This window comes from Pseudopipra pipra, chromosome 1, assembly GCF_036250125.1.
Source record: "Pseudopipra pipra isolate bDixPip1 chromosome 1, bDixPip1.hap1, whole genome shotgun sequence".
NCBI classification, from domain to species: Eukaryota; Metazoa; Chordata; class Aves; order Passeriformes; family Pipridae; genus Pseudopipra; species Pseudopipra pipra.
Genome location: NC_087549.1, coordinates 65469478 through 65482119, shown reverse-complemented (window position 1 = coordinate 65482119; position 12642 = coordinate 65469478). Strand labels below are relative to the sequence as shown.

General features: G+C 39.7%; 1 long non-coding RNA gene across 1 annotated transcript; it reads left to right on the top strand.

Annotated features, from left to right (window-relative positions):
- The first annotated feature begins 1105 nt into the window (after positions 1-1105).
- LOC135416454 (uncharacterized) lies at positions 1106-7903 on the top strand. The gene is made up of 3 exons (XR_010431587.1): positions 1106-3280; positions 4034-4182; positions 6790-7903. It is a non-coding gene; the product is annotated as an uncharacterized LOC135416454 (long non-coding RNA).
- The last annotated feature ends 4739 nt before the right edge of the window (positions 7904-12642 follow it).

Genomic DNA, 12642 nt, shown 5'->3' with positions numbered 1-12642 from the left:
GCCCCGCCCCGGCATGTCCGTCACTTCCGGCGGGCGCGGGAAGCACCGCCCCCCCCCTCCCGGCGACCAGCGTCGGGAGCCGCGCGCGCCCCGCGGGGACGGAGCGGCCCTGCTCGCGGCGGGCGCGTCACGGCACCGCGGGGGCCGCTAGGGGGCGCTGTGGGCAGGGCCCCGCCAGGGACCGCCCAGGGCTCAGGGTTAGGGCAGGTAATGGTAATGATGGGGGTAGGAATGGTAACAATCCCGGAATCACAGGGTCAGTTAGGTTGGAAAACACCTCTGAGACCATCGAGTCCAACCTGTGACTGAACACCACCATGTCAACTAGACCATGGCACGAAGTGCCATGTCTAGTCTTCCCTTAAACACCTCCAGGGACGGTGGCTCCACCACCTCCAATGTTTAACTAACCTTTCCGAAAAAGAATTCCTCCAAATGTCCAACTTAAATCTTCCCCTGCAGCAGCTTGAGACTATGTTCTCTCATCCTGTTGCCAGTTGCCCAGCCACAGGACCCCTACCTGGCCACAACCTCCTTTCAGGTAGTTGTAGAGAGTGACATCATCACCCCTGAGCCTCCTCTTCTCCAGGCTAAACACCCCCGACTCTCTCAGCACTCCTCATAGGACTTGTGCTCCAGATCCTTCATCAGCTTTGTTGCCCTTCTCTGGACCTGCTCCAGCACCTCAATGTCCTTCCTGAATTGAGGGGCCCAGAACTGGACACAGGACTCAAGGTGTGGCCTCATACACGAGTGCCAAGTACAGAGGGAGAACCACTTCCCTGGTGCTGCTGGGCACACTATTGCAGATACAGGCCAGGATGGCATGGACTGTGTCATCATGCTGGCTCACGTTCAGCTGGCTGTCGACCAGCACCCCCAGGTAATAATAACAACAATAATAATAATTGTGTAATAGTAACAACAATAATTGTTGTAATAGTAACAACAATAACAATAAAAATATCCTTTGGCAGTCTGACAAAAAATTACCTTATTCACAGACTGCAAGGTAGTGTAATATGTTGGGAAAAAAAGTCAGGGAAAGGAAAGAAGCAACACTTCAAGGCCTGGTTGGATGGGGCCCTGAGCAACCTGGTCTTTAAGAGAGGAGAGTGGTACAGAAAGGTGGGAAGATGAAGATGGAGAAGGAATGATGTGAAGCGTCACAGCTCTTGCTGCTACCTTAGGAGAGACCATGTCACCTGAAAAGATGCCAAAACAAGAGAGCAGCAAGGAGAGGCTGGCTGCAGATTTAGACCCCCATCGGTTCCCTGTTGATCCAAGCAGCTCAGTGGCAGGAGATGCAGAGTGGAACTCTGCTGCCAGGGCAGAGCAAAGCCAGGGCTATAACCTGTCACCTCTGGCAGGCCTCATGATACCCTGAGGCATGCAGCAGGGAAAAGAGGGGTTAAATCGAGATGGTATCAGGTAGGGGAATCTTTACCTCTGGAAGAAAGAAATCTGACACGCATTTTATGCATCTACACATCTGTAATATTTAAATTATGTCAATCACTTCCATTTTGTAATGAATAAGCATTTGTGAAACTGTACCACACTCTGATTTTATCCTCTGGCATTAGTTGAATAATTTTCTAGTTTAATCTACTTTCATAAAATAGAAGACATAAGTTATTTGCATTTTAGAGCAAAAGAAAAAGCAACAAAAAGAAGTTGAGGTTTTAAAGCTTTTCTTCATAAAAAGCCACATGCCACATTGCTGCATGACTAGTAGGACTTACTGAAAGAAGAAATAACTAGATTAAATTGTGTTTTAGACAAATACAATATTCAGTCTTTTTTATTACTTAGAAAAAAATTACATGCATTTGCTATCATCTAGAGATGTCTGTTCTTTCACACAAAAGACAGAAAAGACTCTTTCAGGCAAAAGAAAATACTCAAACTCTGCATCCACGCCTATCCTGGTTTCAGCTGGGATAGAGTTAGTTTTCTTCCTAATAGCTGGTACGGTGCTATGTTTTAGGTTTAATATTAGAATAATATTGATAACACACTGATGTTTTGGTTGTTGCTCAGCAGTGCTTGCCCCAAGTCAAGGGCTTTCAGTGTCCATGCTCTGCCAGTGAGGAGGCGCACAAGAAGCTGTGAGGGAGCATAGCTGGGACAGCTGACCTGACCTGTCCAAAGGGATATTCCATACCACAGAACGTCATGCCCAGTATATAAATCGGGGGAGTTGGCTGGGAGGGGCCAATTGCTGCCAGGGGACAGGGTCTGACATTGATCAGAGTGGTGAGCAATTGTACTGTAGACTTATCTTGGGTTTTATTTCTCTCTCTCTTTTTGTTGTCTCCCTTTTCATTACAATTACTATTATAACATTGTTATATTTTATTTTATTTAAATTATGGAACTGTTTTTATCCCAAGCCACGGACTTTACCTTTTTCCCATTGTCCTCCTCATCCCACTTGGGGGAGAGGGGGTGGGGGTGTCAGTGGCTGCATGGTACTTAGTTGCTGGCTGGGGTTAAACTGTAACAGTTCTTTTTGGCATGTGATGTGGGGCCCAACGGGTTGAGATAATAACAAATCAGACAAGAACACATTAGAACAAATATAAGCATTATTAATTTAATAGCTGCTAGTTGTACTGTTGATTTATTTGCTCTCAAAGTTAGTGTGCTTGTTCTTAAAGTTATGTTATGTGATGCCTTACTTGCAGTCTGTGTGTCCCCCTTTGTGCTGTTTATCACCCGTGGGAACTGGGCCAAGGTTATGATTTTAATGTAACTCTTTTTTTAATGGAACTCTGTCTTATGATATGATGGAATGGCTGGACTTGAAACTCATCTGGTGTTTTTACTCAGCACTGCCATCAGCTCTGGACTTTGTGAGCCATCTGTTGGAAACTATTAATAATTATGCCTTTACCTTTTCTCCTCAGAGACCCAATCCATGAAGCAGATACCTTTTGAGAATTCTGAATATCCTTGGGCTGTTCAAACCAGCATGTTCCTATTGCTATGTCTCCTGCATGTGTTCCAGGGCTGGTCTAAGGTTAAACAGCTACTTAAGAATCCCACCCAGAGATTTGCTCTGGGGCTGGATATTTCTGAGTGGGAGGGTGTGTGGAATAGCATGGGCAAGTACCTAGGACAGTGGGCATCTCCAGCATATTGGAACATCACCCTTGAAGAAGTGCAGAATCTGGAAAAGCTAGTAAAACATCTGGAAAAAGTATGCTGTCACCCTGTCTATTCCAGAGAGGCACAAAGGATTGCAACATGCTGGGGCCTGGCCCAGGCCTCCCAGGTAATCTTTGCCATTATTCATTATCCTCAAGAGAAAAAGAAGGTCTCTGAATCTGATGACAAGACAAAAGAAACTGCAGCTACTCCAACCTCAGTGACAGGCACTGAGGTTACTCCAACCCTGGTGTCAGGCACAGCACCTGAACCAGGGAACCAGCCTGTGCTGGTATCAGTTGCCCCTATACACAAGAAGAAATGGACACAAAAGTCAGCTTCTTTAGTAAAGGAGAACAAAGCAAGGTCACCACAAGAACAGGAAGAAGAGGCAGAACAAGGTGGGACTTTCCAACATTTAGCAAATGCCACCTGGTTAATGAACACTAGGGGATCTGCCAGCTGGGCTGGCCCTGCTCAATCAAAATTTCCACCTACTGTAGAAGGGGATAAAGTTCCTATAGTGCATGTAAAAAAATCTGCTGGGGAAAACAATCTGGGTTACTCCTGCCTCAGGCAAAGGTACACCCATCTGTGGGACTGCTGTTGCTCAAGGACCTGGGTACATTTGCTGGGTAATGTGGAAGGACTGGGAATTCCGATGCGTACCTCAAGGGAATTTGATTTTGGATGAGAATAGCCAATGAATTAAATTCTATGTTAATTGCTATTAACACTGTATTATCACTTCTATAGTGACTATATGCTCATCAGTGCATTGTCTCTGCTACTCCGATTTGGGGATTTGACCCTGACTGTTCTTATCTCGACACTCAGGTTGTTCCTTTTTTCCCCCCAATTCTCCTCCTCTTCCCACTAGGCATGAGAAAGCAGCTGCATGGTACTTAGACACCAGCTGAGGCTAAATCACAACTTCATCACTTGAAATTAGAGAATAACATTACAAAAAACACTAACAAGTCTTCCCTTGAAATCTTCACATCATGATGAATACATGCACTTTATCTGGTAAGCTTCCCCACTGTTTCACTTGTATTCTTAATGGTTCAGCTTATATCCACTGGACCTCAGAGTATGCCTTTTTTCCACCCTCCATTATCAAGTTTTCAGGTATGTAGGCATCTGAACTGTTGGATCCCTTCTTGGCTATTCCCTGGACAAATGCCAGTAGCCAGAGCTACTTCAGTCTAATTTAGACAGCTTTATTCTCCAGAGTTCTGGAGCACCTTTTCCAAATATTTTTTGATCTTTCAATATTCTTTAAGCACACATAATAGAACTGGAGTCAAGATCGCTGTCATACAGGGATATTTTTTTTTCTTTTTTTTTTTTTTTTTTCCACACAAACCTCCCCCTTAAGCCCCTGTATTTCATGCTCCCAGTTGTCAGGTAAAGAAACACTGTTTTCCTACACACACTGACAGGGAACATATATCAACAAAGCAAACCTAAACATATACAGACTCAGTCTCATTCACAGTTAGGGTTTGTATCCTTTCCCTTATTGTAAACCGTGTTGTTTATAAAAAAAATCTAAAACAAAATCCAGAGGAAACCAAACATTTTTTGTTTCATTTTTAATTTGGCTTCACGCTGAAAATTCAATTTACAAGCCATTCATGAGGAAAATGTCCAGTTGGGAAGAATGAGCCATGATCGTGTAACTGCACATCAACACTTGTAGTGTATCATTTAGTTCCCTTTTAGTAAATCATCATACGCCTTCTATAGCACAGTTTAGGCATCTACATCATACGGCTCACTTCATCACGCGCTATAGTCCATTTCAACCTATCAGACAACTAACAAGAGAAGAACACTCAAATTGAGGTATTTTCTTTAAAAATTTACTGATCACTGGTATTCAGAGGTAATGTTAAATCATATAGTTTTAAACATTGAAAAATGTACAAAAAACAAGTTCATTTTTAAAAAATATTATCCTTAGTCTTCCATGCATGTTAATAAAAAATATAAAAATCAAATTTGTAGCACTGAAGCTATACTTTTTGTTCTGCAAAAGTATTTCCACAATTGGAACCACAAGGTACAGTCATCTTTAGTACACTACTTGTTTTTGCTCTTCATTTATGAAGTATACTCAGTTCAGTGCAAAGGTAATAGTCTATGTACACATATCATAGGAGCCACATGAGGGAAATTTACAGCAGAAAATACGCATTCAGATCATTATTATCCAGTAGCACTATATATCGTTACAGATTTACACTGCATATCCAAGGGCTCCTGTAATAAAAAGCTTGCAGTCAATATGCATCTTTAAACACATCAGGTCTGCTTGAGCAGCCTTGAAGTCAACAACAGAAGTTGTACCTCTGATGGAACAAAAATGTGATACCTTGCAAGTGAGTTCCTACAAAACAGATTCCTGCTCTGTCAGCACAGGTTTCCAACTAAAAGCATCCTCTTCATGGCAGTGCCTAACTTGGATTCAGTAGCAGTAAGAGAAAATTCCAAAATTTGATCATTTCAAAGGTTAACTTTTTTGCTTTTGCATTTAAAGTTTCAAGTGTATTCAAAAACATAGCAATATTTTTTTCCAAAATATAGAAATTATATCCTCAATGCAAGTTCAACAATAATTCAAGAGATCAAAAACTTTTTTCCTGAATTATTTCTCAGCTTGTTGATAACTCAGTTTTATTCTTCCAAAAAGATGAACTAATACTTGTGATCAAATTAGAAATGTCTCACACACCTGAAGAGATGCTGGGAATTACAAAAAGGATTAGAAAGTGGTCCCGTTGAACAGATGTCAAATACTTTCAGCACAATGCTGCAACACTGAAGTTTTATAGTACATAATACAAGGTTAGCTGATGCTTAGTCTTGGTCCTCGTCCAGGAAACAAAGTCTACCACTTCTAAAGAAATTTACTTCTGACTTCTATTTCTAACATTACTGATTTACATGGAGCTCTTAATACCCTTAGAGCAACTGAGAAAGCAATATAAACAAATCACCAAACACAAACAACTATAGAGACAAGCAGCTGTAACAGTTTCACTTTTTGTCTAAGTATATACAATTGCTAAGGAGACATGTTTGACTTAAAGGAATTCTAATTCACATATTTAAAAACACAATTTCAATTTTAGACGTTTACTTTATAGCTGTTCTTGTAGTCTGTAAAGTACAGCACTGGCTAATCTAAGTGTCCCTTCTGAAATATAAGAAATATTTTGCTTGAACTTCATTATAAAAGAAAACGTAAAACAAAAAATATACCTACTTAGGGCATAAAAGATCTTTAAAGGTTTATTTCTTTAGCATTTAAAATACAAAATTGTCTTCATGCTGGATAGTGAATAAAAGATATGTATTTGGGGTTTCCCCATATACATTCATAGACTTAGAAACAACCTCATCAGATGAATTTAATTTCCAATACCATGGTAGGATGAAAAGTGTCTGAGTGTCACCTTTCTTCAGTATTCATGAGGAGACTTTGTTTGCGATCACATTTATAGATTCTGTATTGGGAACTTGGAAGTAAACAAGCTCACACTGAAAGTGATACAGGGAGCCAGAAGTCAACCCCATTTAAGGTTTCATTGTACCGTATTTGTAAATTTGATTTCTTGTTGTTCACAGGAACAAACTGAATCTCATAAGCTCTTTCAGACCTGCTGTCACCTGGACACATCTGCAATGGTTGAAGCATGCGAAAAGAAAAAGCAACTCTTTACTTAGTGGCAGGCACAAGCTAAAACAGTACATGAACCCTTAGTTTTGGGTGGCATTAGCAGAACAGGACTTTAATATTCAGCTGCCACTCGTGGCTCAGGGAAAGAAGTGTGTGAATGTCACCTAAGAGGCAGCAAGGTCTCCCTCAGGCTCTCTCTACGAAGAACAGACAGCACAAGCAAGAACTAGAGATACAGTAAACTGAATTCACCAGCCCAAGATGCAGAAAAGATCCTTCTTTACTGTCAGAAAAGGTCAGCTGCAGAGTAAAAGCTCTGCTGCCATGCTAGCCTTGATGGGCTTTCCTACTTGCTGGTTTGGGATCAGAAGTTCAAACTGATTTTTCTCCAGCTGACTTTGGCTCAGAACTGGCATTCTTAAATAACACCCTACTGACAGCATAAAAATAGAGTATTACAAAAGTCATTATGACTTTCCTCTTGCGCCTAACATTTTTGGTCAAAGTAAAAAACCTGAAATTTAACATTTTACTGACAGATTATCATACAGCACCTTTTTTGAGATCCCTAAACTAATCTCAAGTGAGCTCTAATGTTCATATGGCTCTGTGCAATTTAGCTCAGAGTCAAGCAGCATGACAATTACATTCATAAAAAGAAATACCCCAAAGAGATAAGTTAATTAACAGTTAATTACGCCAGTGTGATGTGTGCTAAGGTGATTCTATAATTTCCATTCCCAGAGACTCATCATTTTAAAACTGCAGATATGTCAGTAACAGTTACAGATGGCCTCCCAAAGCCAACCTGCACAGGAGTGCTCTGCTCTGCCACTCTGCTAAGGAGAATGAAATAAGCAGCCACTGCCATCACACAACTAGTAAAATTATTTTGCCTAATGATCTTGCAAGACAATCTAGGCAGTGTCAACAGCTGCAGAAATGTCTTAGCATATCTCGCAGAAACATAAATGCTCCATTTTATAAGCCTCTTACATCCTCTCCTCTCTCAGTATCACCCACTTCAGTTTAATCTCATTACACATCATAAAGCACATCATACCATCTGGGGAAAAAGAAGCTGCTTTCTACAAAACAAATCACTCCTCCACTTGTAGAAGTCAAAGTAATTATTATCTTGAAATAAACCTGAAATATTTCGTAGAGAACGAAACTGCTGGAACTTTAGCACTGGGAGATTCAGGAAATACTCAGACCCAAGCCCCGGCACATCTAATGGATGACCTGTTTGCTGCTGTGTTCTCTCAGTAGTTTTACATCAGTATTATATAATTTATGCATGGTTTATTACATAATTTATGCGTTGTGTGATCACAAGGTGTTGGTGACTAACATGTATACCCAGTTCACTGCCATAGCTATAAGCACAGAACTATCGTCTCTGTTGATCACCTCTGAGGTGGTGCTGGAAGATTTTACCTTTAAGATCTTACAAGGTTTGAATACTGTCATGCTTTGAATTTTTTTTTCCAAAATTCAAAGGAAAAATGCAGGGTGAGAACATGAAATCTCACTGGCTGCACTGCTGGTGACCAAGATGTTACTTGGATACATGATGCTGCAGTACTTTCAAGAAATCATCCTCTGACTGAAGACCAGCTGGCTTAATTTCTACCGAATCAGGATAGCAAAATCATCTAAGTGACAATCTCAGCCTTCCTGCTCATATGTGAAACAGATCTTGCAGTTCTGCTGGACTGAACAATAACTGATTTAATTAATGGCACTGATGACAAATTCTTACTTTCCATTTTGTACTCTTCCTCCTTCTTTTTTTTTTTGTAATGATCTATTCAGAATAATTTGGTAATTTAAGTTTTCCAAATGAGGTGAAGTTCAGATACCTAAAATGTAGCAAAGTATCTGAAATGCTTTGTTCACAAGGAACTTCTGTGTCTCATTATGGCTTTAGGAGCTGAACTTTAGTTTCGCTAATACAGAATCTTCGGGCAGCACATATGTTATGTCTTATTTCTGGAGCACTCATGAAAGGGCTGCTAGAAAAAAACCCCAGAGGCTTCACATTAAGCAAAAAGCAACATTTCAGAAGGTCCTATGACCCACACTCTGACCTAAAGAAAAAAGAAACTGACTTGGTCAGAGCTTCTAATCAGAATTTTGTTGTCTTTACATTCTTGTTTAGTCCCATAACATATGCAAAGCTGTGCTTAGGGTGGTGGTTTTTTTTTTTTCTGAGATCATATGATCTACAGCATGTGCTGCTAGTTTTGCAACTAGTATTCTTTAAGTCAGGGTGTGTTGGGTTTTTTTCCTCTGTCTTTTTTTTTTTTTTTAAATGGAATTCCATTTTTGAAGGAGCAGAGAGCAGAAAGAGACTACAATAGTTAACATGAAAAGCTGTTCTTACCACATGGTAATATAAAAGCAGGAAGAATAATTTAATGGCAATACCAAAGATGGCCTTATCAGGGAACTCGTAAATTAATAAAACCACAACTGCTTTAGAAAATGTATCAGATGCTGAAGTCCAACAATGACTTTGCTAGAAAAATGTTTACTACATTTTATGAATATAAAAATATTCTAACCAGCCCAGTGCTTAAACTAGCTAACAAAGCTATTCAGTTTGCATGAATATATTAATAAAGAGCTCTGTGCAAATCTTAGCTCTTTTTACTTCTGGCAGCTTTGTCATTAAAGAGTGCATCACTTCCCTTCTGCACACATGTCTACTTTTCAACCTTTGTGGCCTAAGGATTTACACCTTCTAAGTGGGATTAGCTAACACACACAAGTCTGGTCACTATTTATCACGCTAAGAATATTCTAGCTAAGACAAATGCATTGAAATGTACAGTGTAATTAATTCATATAAAACAAGTGTACAACCTAGTTTCTCCATAAGGCTTATGAATTACCTATAAAGCCTTTTAAGTGTATCTGCTTACACCAGTGGACTCTGAAAAATCTGTAATAACACTTGCCAAACTGTAGTAGAGACAGTAGTTTAAACATGTTTTGCAGTTCCGAAACATGTTTGGTTTTAGTGAGGTTTCATTATGTTAGAAAGAGATAAATGAAGCAAAAAAACCCAAATCAAAACCCAGAAACTTCAGGTATCTTGGATATCATGTTTTTCTGTGTAACTTTAAATATATTCAAAATACAGAGTATACTTGTTGAGCCATACCAGAATAGCAAAGCTTTGGCTGTGTATCTCATACAATATGTAAAAATTCAGGCTGATGCAAGAGCTCTTCTGGGAAGGGATGGCAGTATCACATAACAGGAGAAAAATGCTCATCAGAAACATCAAACGCCTTCGCACCCCTGCATTTTCTGTCTAAGGATCATTTATTAAGTTAAATAGTTGCAAAGAACTGAAGTAATTTCTTCGTATCTCTCCCTGTATATTTAGGGGCTGTTGACACCACCAGTTAAAATATAACAATCTGTCTGTAAAATCTGTAATATTTTAATGGAAAGCATTTACGTGTCAATGTGCGGTGAAGGGGAAAGGAAGTTTATACTTCTACCCTGACTTTGCAGCAAGTCACTAAAACCTGACTGTCACAACCCAGCTGCTCCAAGTCAGGTGCCCTTTAAAAGGCTTCTCACGGGGAACTACTAAAACACTTCAGGAGTCAGAGTTTGATAGATGAGTTGTAATGAATATTGCTGCAATCATGCGATGTGTTACAGGTCTTAGGCCTCAAGAGCCTGAGTTCTCAACCCTGTGGTAATGTGGCTTTTCTCTCACTACAAGACAGTCTAATATTATAGCTTAATATTCTACAGGTGCTAAAATTACCAGAATCATATTAATTGATCTCAGCTTTTTGTGAGATGATATGAGATCTAAAGATGTTTCCATGCAGGCTGATCCTTTACCTTATCATTCATCCTATTTACATCTCTACCTCATTCAATAATTTCTCAAAAGAGGAAGAATCACAATTCATTCCAGAATCTAAATGTTGTTTTGCATTATGTTTTATTATTATTTTTTTTTTTTTGAATTATTGCATCCACCAAGAGTACCTGCTCACCAATCAATGTGCAGGTCACTGGCCTTCTTCAGCAGGCAGCTCTGGTCTGAACTCACAGACACACAGGATTCCAGTGCCTCTTCACCACACAATGTGGCGTCTGTTTAAGGGCCCATCTCTTACAGGATGCAGTGCCCTTCAGTCACTCTGTACAGCTTAGCTGCACACAAGTATAGCCATTACACTCACCACAATTAAAAAACATCTCCTTCACAAAAAAATTATGAAGCCAAATGAACCTATGGGCTTTCAGAAAACAGACCCCCAAAATACACACACCGTATATGCACATTAGACACACTCATATTCAGCCAACTTCAATCATCTTTCTTTGCTCTTTCACAGATGTGGACAGAGTATCTCTTCCTCTGGAGCTTTTCTCACTTCAGAGTTGTCCATGGGATACTAAGCTTACCTTTTTCTTCTTTTCAGACATGTCTGAGGGAACTCTATTTCATCCCCTGTAGTCTGAAATTCTCAAATCCCAAGCTCACATACAAAGCAAAAGATAACTATCTTAGACAGCCAGCTTGTGCCACGTGCTGTAAAAAGCCTTATAGAGGTGATGCAACATGTCCAGGCTACATGTGCCTTCCCTTACATACTGAATTAAATGCATACTGTAAAATCACAGAAAACAGACCTCAGGGATATCTCCCTGTGACCAATAAAATCAAGTGTCTCCATCTCAGCTGTCTGTCTTCTCTGTTTTCAGAACATCCAGTGAAGGAATGCAGGCTCCTCACCCCACCTGGAATAACCTATTCTCCTTAGCTTAACTAGGTGTATTGTAAGGAAATTTTCCTAATGTTTAACTTGCCTTTTAAATTAAGAGCCTGTATCTACCACCCATGTGGAGAAAAGAACATTCCTATCTTCTCTATAACAGTGTTTTCCACATTGGTTTTCACATCTTCCTCCAGTCTCCTCTTCTTTGGATTAAAGGATAATTTTGATCTCTCTTTTTGAGTACGTTCTGTCCTCCAGACTTAAACCAGCTACTCCCCATCTCTCTCAGGTGCCCCAACATGGACAGGTATTTCTAAGGACAGATGCCAATACCTTAATGAGCTTTAAAACACCTCCTGCTACTTAAAAAATAGTTATAAAAGGATTTGGTACAAACAGATTTCCTTCTGCTAAAATTTGTCCTATTTTAGCATAGCCCTACAAAATTAGTCATAGAAATTACTTGAAGGATTTTTTTATTTGTTTAGAAGCAGAGTTGCCATCACAGTTATTTTGTAACAGAGTCCTCCTTCCTACTCCTTGAGGCTTTTGTAACATCTACTAATCAGTGAAGTGCTGTGGTTTTATAATAATCTAGATTTTTCTCTGAGACCTCCAATGGTAGTTAAGGCATCTGGCTTTACAAAAGGAAACATAAGAAGTATTATTAATACAAGTGTGGTGGTTTTTTTAACAGTTTTAAACTATTTTAAGCTTTATATACGTCATATGCAGTATATGTAATGTTGCTATAGAGATGTAACTAGCACTTCTTCAGGATGTTCTGCAACTTGTTGCTGGCTTGGCCTCTGAAGTAACTGCAACCTTTTCAAACTTGAGCTGATACAATGAAGTTTCTATGATGTGTTCCATGCTGTGTTATCTGTACAGGCTTGCTACAAAAGAAACCTGTGATCCCCAATAAATCTACATCAAATACAATTGCATAAATATCTCCCATTAAAATGTGGACGTGATTTGAATTGTTTATAAGAGAAAAGCACAGTTTAGTTATGTATTTGCAAACAGTTACGTGGCATG